The 12,479-nt window shown below is 40.8% G+C and overlaps 1 protein-coding gene across 1 annotated transcript in view; it reads left to right on the top strand.

Moving 5' to 3' along the window:
• The window catches only part of wapl (wings apart-like), a 57,241-nt gene that overhangs the window by 18,795 nt on the left and 25,967 nt on the right, over positions 1-12,479 (top strand). The gene's annotated exons all lie outside the window — the stretch shown is intronic.

Here is a 12,479-nt window from a genome sequence, read left to right as displayed (position 1 = left end):
TTGGTAATTTTTTTTTTATTGAGTAAGTTTTGCCCCTGCTTATCCCTTATCTGTTACTTTTGTTAATTTTTTTGAGTAGGTTTTGCCCCTGCTTATCCCTTATCTGTTACTTTTGTTAATTTTTTTGAGTAACTTTTGCCCCTGCTTATCCCTTATCTGTTACTTTTGTTAATTTTTTTTATTGAGTAACTTTTGCCCCTGCTTATCCCTTATCTGTTACTTTTGTTAATTTTTTTGAGTAGGCTTTGCCCCTGCTTATCCCTTATCTGTTACTTTTGTTAATTTTTTTGAGTAACTTTTGCCCCTGCTTATCCCTTATCTGTTACTTTTTGTTAATTTTTTTGAGTAAGTTTTGCCCCTGCTTATCCCTTATCTGTTACTTTTTGTTAATTTTTTTGTAACTTTTGCCCCTGCTTATCGTGTATCTGTTACTTTTGTTAATTTTTTTTGAGTAAGTTTTGCCGTGCTTATCCCTATCTGTTACTTTGGTTAATTTTTTGAGTTTTGCCCCTGCTTATCCTGTATCTGTTACTTTTGTTAATTTTTTGAGTAACTTTTGCCCGTGCTTATCCCGTTCTGTTACTTTTGTTAATTTTTTTGAGTAAGTTTTGCCCCTGCTTATCCCGTATCTGTTACTTTTGTTAATTTTTTTGAGTAACTTTTGCCCCTGCTTATCCCGTATCTGTTACTTTTGTTAATTTTTTTGAGTAAGTTTTGCCCGTGCTTATCCCTTATCTGTTACTTTGGTTAATTTTTTTGAGTAACTTTTGCCCCTGCTTATCCTGTATCTGTTACTTTTGTTAATTTTTTTGAATAACTTTTGCCCGTGCTTATCCCGTATCTGTTACTTTTGTTAATTTTTTTGAGTAAGTTTTGCCCCTGCTTATCCCGTATCTGTTACTTTGTTAATTTTTTGAGTAACTTTTGCCTGCTTATCCCTATCTGTTACTTTTGTTAATTTTTTGAGTAACTTTTGCCCTGCTTATCCCTTATCTGTTACTTTTGTTAATTTTTTCATTGAGTAACTTTTGCCCTTGCTTATCCCTTATCTGTTACTTTTGTTAATTTTTTTTATTGAGTAAGTTTTGCCCCCGCTTATCCTTTATCTGTTACTTTTGTTAATTTTTTTTATTGAGTGGGTTTTGCCCCTGCTTATCCCTTATCTGTTACTTTTGTAAATTTTTTTTATTGAATGGGTTTTGCCCCTGCTTATCGTGTATCTGTTACTTTTGTTAATTTTTTTGAGTAACTTTTGCCCCTGCTTATCCCTTATCTGTTACTTTTGTTAATTTTTTCATTGAGTAACTTTTGCCCGTGCTTATCCCTTATCTGTTACTTTTGGTAATATTTATTATTGAGTAAGTTTTGCCCCTGCTTATCCCTTATCTGTTACTTTTGGTAATTTTTTTTTATTGAGTAAGTTTTGCCCCTGCTTATCCCTTATCTGTTACTATTGTTAATTTTATAAAAGTAACTTACCAAGTAATTACATAGCTATGGTTCCCTAACCTACGGCAGCTTAGAAATTCAAAATTCGCGCAGTGGCGCTGTTATCGTTAGTGTGTAGGTGATAACGTCCCGCCACCATCCGGGACTTGAGGAAACAAACCAGCTGATAGCTCAATTTGTTTTCTGCCGGCTTCCGGTTAACATCGAAAGTTTTCACGCAGTTGCTTCTTCGCCTTTCAGCTTGGTTTTGCATGAATTTTGGTGAAGTACCCAGAATTTGTTGCTTTGTGGCTTGCTGCCATTGTTTTGAATTGTTGTTCGAGTTAACTTTAGTTTGTTTAGTTAACGATGTTGGATTCCAGTTCATCTAGTATTTGCTTTTGTTCCGAGGGTTGTAGAACTAGGCTAACTAATCTTTCATACAATTCTCATACAAAATGCACTAAATGTAGGGGGCAAGAATGTAGTGAGGATAATACTTGCATAGAGTGTCAGGATTGGGAGGATAAGAAATGGAAAACATTGAAATCTCATCTAGACAAATTAGAAAGAGATAAGAAGAGGAAAGCAGCCATTAGGGCTGAAAGTAGGGCTAATGCAGTGTCCTTTCCTTTGGAAAATGTAGGGGATGATGGAACTCTCTCTCCTCCAATTCCTCCTCCTTCTCCTACCCTAACTCCTCCTACTTTACCATCTGCTCCTGTTCCAGGTTTCTGTGATTCCACTCTTAGTGCCATTGCCAGCCTCGAATCTAGGTTTGATCAGAAATTTACTGTATTATCTAGTATCATTATGGAAATGGGGTCAGCTATTAAATCTCTAATGGAAAAAAATGTAAGTGTTGACAGTGCAGTGAGAAGTGATAGTGCTGTGAATATTGAGGAGGTGGCTGTCCATCCCACCAGTGCTCCTAGACGAAGGTCACTGTCCCGCTCCCCCGCACTGGGGAGAAGACATACCGGAGGTCCAAGGGAGGCTTGGCGGGGTTTGCCCATGGGCAGTCACCCCCTCTGTCGAGCCTGTCTTGTGCTCCCAGGCTTCGACTAAACGCCGTTGGAAAGGTGTTCCTGTGCATCGACTTTCTGATTCGGATTCTTCCAGTCCACGCCAGAAGCTATATCGCTACTCTTCTTCTTCGCGCCCACTCAAGAGACGTGCGAATATTAGCGATTCTTCTCCCCTGGCTGTCAAGAGGCTCAGAGAGACTAGCCCTCAACCTTCCTGCAGCTTTCAAGTCTAGCCTGTTTCTCCTGCTTATTTCTTTGAAGACAGTCCTGAGCACTATAAGCGTTCTAAGCGCCCATCTTCTTCCGAGCGCCAAGCGCCCGCTGACTCGTGCCAGACTTCCACGGGTGTGCGCCTGCCAACTCACGCCAGAATTCTGCCTGTGAGCGCCAGGCGCCTGCCGACATTCGCCAGATATCCACCAATGAGCGCCCAGCGCCCGCCATCTCGCACCAGATTTCAGCTCTAAACCGCCCGGCGCCAATTCCCGAACTTCCAACGCCCACAACCGAATTCCTAGCTGCGTCTTTTGGAACCAATGCACCTTTGTCGGTCCAGGAAAATTCTTTAGCCCCACTTAAACGCCAATTGACTGAGCTTGTGGGTCTTTTGAAGAAATTTGGTTCTGCTCCAGAGTCCAAGGATAAATCATTGTCTCCTATCTCTTCGGAGGAAGGAGAGATTGTTCAGGATACAGTTCCCTCTTCTCCCTATACATCTCTCCTGCGTTTTCTGTTGGAGAATTACCCAGACTTCTTCAGGCCTCCTTCACCTACTTCTCCAGCTTCTACCTACCTCATGAAAAAGCAACCGTCGGAAAGTACCAGACTACCCAAGCTTGTTCTTTCCTCCTCCTCGAAGAAAGCTCTCAAAGAAGTTCATGCCTGGCTGACCGCTAAGAGAACAGGGCAAAGAGACTTTCGCCTTTCCGCCCAGCAAATTGTTGAAGATGAGATACTCTTACTATGCCACCGGGGAAGCCCCTTCCTTGGGAGTTTCTGCCTCCTCCCAAGGGGACTTCTCTGGTCTGGTGGATTCATCCCGTAGAAAGGCATTGTTGTCGGCCAAGATAATGTTTTCCTCAGCCGAACTAGACCACCTTATCAAGAATATTTTTAAGGTGTTTGAGATCTTGAGTTTCCTAGATTGGGCCATTGGGGCACTAGGGAGTAAAATTGAAGACTGCCCAGATGTAGCTGAAGATCTTGCCTCCGATTGGCTTGGAGTTATTTCATGCCCAGACAGAGCAATTAGAGATGGCTCTTTGGAACTCGCCTCCCTTTTTTCTATGGGTGTCCTTAAGAAGAGGGAGCTCTGGTGTTCGTTCACCTCAAAAGGAGTCTCACCGATGCAGAAGTCAGCTCTACTCTTCGCTGCCTTAGACAAGTCTCACCTCTTTCCTCAAAACATAGTGAAGGATTTTCTTTTAGAGTTACAGAGCAAGTCCACCTCTGACTTGTTGACTCAGTCCACTAGACGTCCTAAGGAGCCTGTGCCTTCCTCATCTAGATCATTCTCCCCTCTTCAGTCTCAACCCTTTCGTGGAGGGAGAACTACGACCCAGCCTCGACCTAGATCAAACTTCCGACCCCCTACAAAGTCCATCAAGAGGTCTTCCTTCAAATCCAACCCCAAGAAGTAAGAAGTTAGTCCTCCGTGCCCAGGTAGGAGCCAGACTTCTACTTTTCTGGAAGGAATGAGAGAACAGAGGAGCAGACCCCTGGGTGATCAAGGTTCTCAGAGATGGCTACTCTATTCTTTTTGTGAAGACTCCTCCCTTAACTACATCTCCTATTGCCTTGACAGCGTACTCAAAAGGTTCCATGAAGTTTTTGGCCCTCTTTCAAGAAGTCGAACTCCTTCTTTCCAAAGGAGTAGTGGAAGAAGTCCTAGAGCCCCACTCAGAAGGTTTCTACAATCGCCTTTTCGTGGTTCCGAAGGCCTCAGGGTGCTGGAGGCCCGTTCTGGATGAGACCACCACAGTTTTTCCTCAAAGCAAATTGGTGCAGAAAAACCCAACCAGACTCTTTCATCTTCCAGATTATTTCAGAAATCAAAGAGGATCTCCAGTGGTGGTCGTGTGGAAAAAGACTTGGGGAAGGGAAGTCTCTTCTCCCAGTGCACCCAGACCTTCATTTTTATTCAGATGCCTCCGACCTAGGCTGGGGCGCGCTTCTGGAAGGTCGGGAAGTCCGGAACATGGACTACAGAACAAAAGAATGCTCACATCAACATAAAGGAACTGAGAGCGATTCACCTAGGCCTTCTATACTTATCGGATCTGGTCCACGGCAAGAAGATTGTAGTACACGCGGACAACACCACAACTCTTGCATATATTCGCAAACAGGGGGACACTCATTCCTTCTCCCTGTACGAGACAGCGAAGGATCTCCTTCTGTGGGCAGAAGAGAACCGAGTCTCTCTTGTCACCCGGTTCATTCAAGGGAGGATGAATGTGATTGCGGACGAATTAAGCCGCCTCAAACAGGTCCTTCCAACCGAATGGACCCGAAATCCAGTAGTCTGCGACAACCTTTGGAAACTGTGGGGCAAACCCACAGTGGATCTTTTCGCGACGTTGAGAAACCACCGTCTTCCCATCTTTTGCTCTCCAGTCCCGGATCCTCTAGCATGGAGCACAGACGCAATACTTTTGGATTGGATAAGCTTAGATGTATGCCTTCCCTCCCTTCGGAATGATCAGGGAAGTAATCAACAAGCTGTCAATGCATCAGAACACCTCCATGACCCTTGTAGCCCCATTTTGGCCGAACAGGGAGTGGTTTCCAGACTTGATTTGCCTTCTGGTAGACTACCCAAGACTACTTCCACAAAAACGGTCTCTGCTCAGACAACCCCACTTTCTCAGATTCCAACAAAGATTGTCCGCTCTGGCTCTGACAGCCTTCAGACTGTCAAGCGCCTTGTCCAGAAACAAAAAGTGTTTCGAGACAAGCTGCAGAGGCAATTGTGAAATGCAGACGAGCTTCTTCTACAAAGCTCTACCAATCAAAATTGACAGTCTTCAGAAGGTGGTGCAGCCACCATAACGTCTCTTCTTCTGAGACATCCATAAGCCAAATAGCCGATTTTTTTATTTTCCTAAAGTCCAGGAAGCTATTGACCTCTACCATCAAAGGGTATAGGTCGATGCTCAGCTCAGTTTTTAAGCACAGATGAATGGACCTGTCTTCTAATCAAGATATCACCGACCTGATCAAATCCTTCAATACGTCCAAAAAAGATAGTTCTTCCAACGTCTCTTGGAACTTAGACGTTGTACTGAAGTGGCTCTCAGGTCCTCAATTCAAACCTCTCCATTCCGTTTCCCTCAGGAATCTCATGAAAAAGACTCTCTTTCTAACGGCGCTCGCTACTGCCAAACGGGTTAGCGAATTACAAGCAATAGACAAAAGAATAGGCTTTGCACAAGGAAACACAGTCTGCTCCTTTTCTCTTGGCTTCCTAACAAAGAACGAGGACCCTTCTAAACCCTGGCCTAGGTCATGTCGTCATCAAGAACCTTATGGATATATTAGGAACTGAGGAAGAAGAAAGACTCCCTATGCCCAGTGAGTCCCTCAGGTACTATCTTCAGAGGACGGAAAAGATTAGAGGATCTTGAGCAACCTGGTGCTCCGTTAAAAACAGTTCTCGGTCTCCAAAAATGCCATATCCTTTTTCCGAGAGAATTAATATTAAAGCCCTCGCTCAGATCCAGGAAGAAGCTTTCACTCTACTTAAGGTTAAAGCTCACGAGGAAATTAGGGCAGTAACAACTTCCCTCTTTAAGCACAACTTGTCTTTTTCTTCAATCCTACAGTCGATGTTCTGGAGATGCAAGTCCATTTGCCCTTCCTCATCACTACCTCAAGGACATAGAAACTGGTTTTGAAAATTATAGCACTTAGGACCTTTGTCTGTGGCTGGTATGGTGCTGGGAGGAAGCATGAGGATGTACCTGTTCCCTTTGCTATCCACTGTTTTGACTTAAGGTTTTGAGTCGTTAAAGCCTGGGGTACATTGTACCCGGAGCATCCACCAGTTCGACTTTACTTAATAATGGTTGGGTTATGGTTTATTCTGTGGTGTAGGTGACAGTGTTTTCATTTAGTATTCTGATCTTTGCCCAGGCAAGGGCATCTTTGAAACTTTGTCAGCATAGGGTGTACTTCTCCGCATAAGTTTCCCACCAATGTAGTGGCGACTCATTGTACTGCCACGCCACTACAAGTTGAGAAGTAAGCACCAGAGGCAGCATCCTGCAGCAGCTTCAACAGGTAAGGAAACAACAAACATTTATTCAATGTTACGAATCTTTCTGTCCAAACTTTGTCACTTTCTTAATGTTTTGGAGCAGAATATGTCCATGCCTTTCCCACCTCCTTACAATGTGAATCAGCTTATGAACATTGGTAAGTTGTTTATATAAAAATGACATTTTTACGATAAAATAAAGTTTTATATATACTTACCAAGTAATTACATGATCGAGCTCCACCTCCTCCCCTTTGCACGGGACATAGGAGCATAAAATGAATTGAGCTCTCCGCTGGTTTGTTTCCTTGAGCCCCGGATGGTGGCGGACGCTATCACCCACACAATTAACGTATAACAGCACCGCAAGAAATTTTGAATTTCTAAGTTGCTGTAGGTTAGGAACCATAGCTATGCGTAATTACTTGGTAAGTGTATATAAAACTCTTATCAAATGTCATATTCTGCCATTTTGGAGCCATATTTCTTCCTTCGGATTGGTGTACGATGCGTCGTAACCCCGGAACATGCGTCGTAAACCGGGAAATCATTTCTGATGGATATATTTGAAAAGTGTCATAACCTCGGAACGTCATAAGCCAGACCCGTCGTAAACCGGGGACTGCCTGTTATTTATAATTTATATAACCAACCTAATAAAAATTACAACATTGATAAACTTAAAGAATTATTGAACAGTGCCAAGGAACCTTCATTAATAGTAGGTGATTTTAATGCTCACAACCCAATATGGGACTGTAATTGTACAAACTCAGATAGAGAGGGAAGTAAAATAGAAGAATTCATAGATTCAAACATCATGTGCTGTATAAATAATAACAAAATCAGCATGTATTTTTCAAAAACACATAGAACATTTTCCTCGGTAGACTTAACTCTGTACAACAAGCATAGTAGACAGATTGGATTGGAATACAGTTGATGACTTGCATACCAGTGGTCATTTCCCAATATTAATTTCATTATTATAAAATAATTCCGCCAAGCATGTCCCTCAATATAACATTTATATAAAGCAGATTGGGAACTACGTGAATTCCACACTAGGGATATCCCACCATTTGAGTATGTACAAGATCATAATGAAACAAATAGATTTCTGGTCGATTTCATTAAAAACACTGCTGATAAAGCAATAGCGAAATCAAAATTTCATCCAACAAAACACAAAGTCCCATAGTGGTCTGAAAAATCAACAGAATTAATAAAAATAAAACACCAAATTGGAAGATGATTAGATAATTTAAATAGAAAATTCAGTAAAATAAATAAAACAATACTTATATTAGAAGAAAATTTACAAAAACTTTCTATATTATTATTAGAAAACAGGACAGTAAGTTCCAAAAGTGAAGCTACAAATTTCAAAATTGATCGTACTTCTTTAGAAACTCGGTTGCCAGTTAGTATATTTTATTCCAATTATTGTCATCCTCTTTATCTGATAATAAGTATCAGTGATTAACTGTAGAACCACAGAAAGTATTTCCCCAGTGAATGGTCAATGTTAGTTCAATAATTATTTATCAAAAGAAAAAAAAAAAAAGGACTCCCCAAAAAAAAGAATTTCCCCATAGAAACATCTGCGGCTCTCAATGTGTGATATCGAGTGTTCACCATTGACTGGCAGCAGGAACCAAGTGCATAAGCATTGGCCTAATGTGATTTGTAAATTAACTTTCTACTTTTATAGCGTCATATCGAAAGTTATTATGATTTCTTTTGATAAAGCACAAAGAAGTTTAGCATCTGATTGAATGAAATATAAATAAGACACAAGGCGTAGAAAAAAAAAAACTAAATCCAAGTTATATGCGCGTTTAGCATGGCTACATGGTTAGGCGTATTTCAAAAATCAAGGAAATATATTTTCCAGCTTGTTATTTAATAAATTGAGTTGTTTGGATATCTAGATGGTTGTAAACATGATTTTCCATTAATTAGGTTTCATTATCAAGTCAGGGGAAATGAAGAAGTCTAGGCTTAAGTTAAGCCAGGGGAAGTGAGGAAGTCTAGACCTAAGTCAAGTCAGGAAAGTGAGGAAGTCTAGGCCTAAGTCAAGTCAGGGGAAGTGAGGAAGTCTGGGCTTAAGCCAAGTCAGGGGAAATGACAAAGTCTAGGCCTAAGCCAAGGCAGGGAAAGTGAGTAAGTCTAGACCTAAGCCAAGCCAGGGGAAGTAAGGAAGTCTAGGCTTAAGTCAAGTCCGGGGAAGTGAGGAAGTCTAGGCCTAAGCCAAGGCAGAGGAAGTGAGGAAGTCATAGATGAATTTTCAGTTGTTTTCGGTCAGCCTTCTGAGAAACATCTGATGTCAGGAAGTGGAAGTGTAAACATCCTACAGCTCTTAGCAGTTAAGAATAGCCATAGCAAGTCTCAGTTCTTAAGTAAGATGACAAGAATACACAAATCAAGCGATTTGTTCAGACTAACAAGAACTACCTTAACCTTTGGACAGAGCCCAGCAAAGTCATTCTGTTACCTTGTTTTGTCCTATTAAAACTTTGAAGACCTTCCCAGCAGAAAAGGGCAGGGTCTCCAGTCAGATAGTCAGTCTCCTCATCTTTAGGGTTACCAGAAGTTGTGGATCCTGTAAGGAGACCCAAATACCCATCTGTTCACGACTGCCCAAGACACTACACCACTAGTTTACTGCCCTCTATGCTAGGATCCTCAAGCATGGCCAGTTGATGCCTTCCTTCAAGAATGGTCAAATCTAGATCTTTATGCTTTTCCTTTGTTTGCTGTTTTGAGGGAATATTCAACAAGTTGTAAACTTTGCAGATCACGAGGATGATTTTGATAGCGCATTTGTGGCCCTAGGAAATGGCTCCCCTATCTTTCTTTCCTGGTGGTAGATGCTCCTCCTCGTATTCTGTTCAGGGAGGATCTCTTCAGACAGTCTTTTATGAGAAGATTCCCTCAAGCCTCCATATCTTTATCTCACCATGTGGAGATTGTCTATTGTCTGTTATGAACTGTGGCATTTCTAGGTGGCCAAGGAAGCAATCCTTAAATCTAGAAGGCTCTCCACTTTTAGACTTGTGTATCAATAACAGTGGATAGTTTTTTTTATCTTGGTGCTTGTCCTGAGTGATTCCAGCACCCATTCCTCTAGGTATCCTATTTTAAGCTCCACCAGTATCTCAGGTATGCAGTTTTCTGTCACACCTATCAAGGACACCACTTTACATTGCTTTCAGTTCTGCATCATGCTAAATGGAATATTGCTCATGATTTAAAGTTTGAAGAGATTTTCAATCTTTTGTGCTGGAAATTTCATCTTCCAGTCATGTTTTTATGAGGAAATTTAGACGTATCCGTTTAGTTGTTAACTGCAGTTAAGCCTTTTGATAAGGCATCACTTACGAAGGTTGAAGACACTTTTCTTTTAGCTCTTGCAGCAAAGTGTATTAGTGATCCCCGAGCCCTTTCTTGTTTGGGGGCTTTGTTCTAATAGCAATCTTTCTCTTTTCTTTCATTGCTGAGAGAAAAGATATAGAGGTGGAAGCCCTTCCCAGTTGTATTAACAGTGCCTAATGTAACTGCTTTGGTAGGCAATGAAGGAGTGGCTGTCTTTATGTCCAGATTAGAATTATTAAGAATTTATATTGTGAGCTTCAAGCCCTTTCTTGTTCTTTGGCTTTGATTTAGTGGCAACCTCTTTTCTTTGATTGCTTAGAGAAAAGATTTAGAATTGAAAGCCCTTCCCAGATTTGTGACAGCACCTAATCTAACTAAGTAGGTAGCAAAGTAATAATGGCTGTCTTATGTCCAGTTAGAACTCAAGGGTTTACCTGAACAGGCATAACCCATAAGAAGAAAAGTTAAGAATTTATGTGGTGTTGGAAGGCCAAACACTCCTATGTCCAGGATGGGTAAAGTCTATGCACAGAGTTGATTACATAGTTTTTACCTTTTTTGGAAATAATCCACGTGGCTTCCGTACTGTAAACATATCTTTATTTCCTTTAAAACCTTCTTGTAGAGAAGGTTGCCCCTGCAGCTCAAGAGAGTTACAACTGTATTTGCCTCATTATTTGTGAATGTTCAATTTTAGCATGAGGTATTAAGCCCCTAGTCCTTTAGTTGCAGTGGGGACTCTTTCTCTTGAACCAAATATGATAGTAACCTTACTTTCTATCTTATCATTAGTTGTTAGAAATCTCGAAATCCTGCTATTGAATTTTGGGAGCATGAAGGTACACATTTGGTGTATAGGAGTGCACTTCTTAACTGATGGTAGTACTAGTTACCTTTAGTTTTGGACTGTTGGTTATGGGCTTTCAACTCAGGCACAGGAGTCACCAGTACTCTACAAGATAGCGTCCTTTTTTCCCTGCAAGGATCCTCTGACAAGTCTTGCTACAAGGACCTTACACCCTGTTGTGGTTCCAACATCTGACAACAGTACTTACCAGTAAGGGTCACAAATCAGGCAGGAATGTTGAGAAGCTTTTATCTCAATTAAAAAAGCTTTCTGTTCATTTGGCTGAACCCTGTTTCTCTGGCTGTACTAACCCACCATCCTTATTCAATGTGGTAGTCAGCTAACTTTAACAGTAGGTAAGAGTCATTCCAAATAATGAAACCATTTCACTGGGTGACACAGGTCGAGCCCAGAAAATTATAATTTTCATGATAAAATTAATTATTTGGATACTTACCAAGTGTTGAAGTGGAAACCCACCCAGCCTCCCCACATCTTATTGGGTGGTCATGAAGAATTATGACGAACATAAACATTCCAGCACCATCTGGTGAGAAAACAGATGACTACAGTAACAGTCCTCGCAGGTTAGCCAAGCGTATTTTGATTTTTTTAAAATGTCGATCGCACCAGATGGCATGAAGATAAAGCTATAACAGTAGGTAGTATCCAAATAATGAATTTTATCATGAAAATTATCATTTTGTGGCTAAATCTCTGAAAGTGAATGATAGTTGTACTTGAAAGTTAGTATCTTACTTGTGGGAAATTTTGATTGTTCAAGTATAGCCCATACTATACAGATTTAGATAGTCATCAGAAACTCCAATACCAAAGGGTCTGGGAAGTTGAGGGACTACTATAATTGTCTTGTGGTGACAAAAAATATCCTATAATAGCTACATCTCTCTCAGATTTTCTGTCATAGTACAGTTTTTTGCTTTTGAGCAAGTTGTGTACTCTTCGTGATTCTCTGCATATTAGTTTTTTCTGTCTTAAAAATCAGACGATCAGACTTATGGTTTTGTTGGTGTATGAAGGTAAAAATATTTCTCATAATAGTTGTAGCCGTCTGTGATGTGGGAAATCTTCATTAACAAAAAATTTCTCTGAAAGTATGGAATTTTTAGCTTTGATGTCAGTACATCTGCAGCTCTCATTCAACCTGTTCAGAAAGGGATCAGCAAGTTGATAGAATAATACTTCTTGTTCTTTGAACAGAACCTTTCTGGCTTACAGGTGGCAGTCACCCTAGGACAAATTGTTGTTTAGTGCAGGCTAGGCTTAGTTGGAAAAGGATATTGAAATGCGAAGTTAAGAGACAGTTAATTGTAGGAACCATATGCACTGAAGTTTAACACTTCTAACAAGATAGTTTTATTTCAATAAAGCCATGCTCACATGAGTGGGGCAGAAACGAAGATGTGATGGTTTTAGATATACAAAAGAAGAGCTGTTCCAAAATGTTTATATTTGGCACTTGATTGCACACTATTTTGTTGGGAAGCTGTTAACACCTTCCCAGAGAACATTTTAAAAA

This window comes from Macrobrachium rosenbergii, chromosome 13 (assembly GCF_040412425.1).
Source record: "Macrobrachium rosenbergii isolate ZJJX-2024 chromosome 13, ASM4041242v1, whole genome shotgun sequence".
Classification (NCBI taxonomy): domain Eukaryota; kingdom Metazoa; phylum Arthropoda; class Malacostraca; order Decapoda; family Palaemonidae; genus Macrobrachium; species Macrobrachium rosenbergii.
The sequence above is the reverse complement of the archived record's forward strand: the minus strand, read 5'-3'. Positions and strand labels throughout refer to the sequence as shown.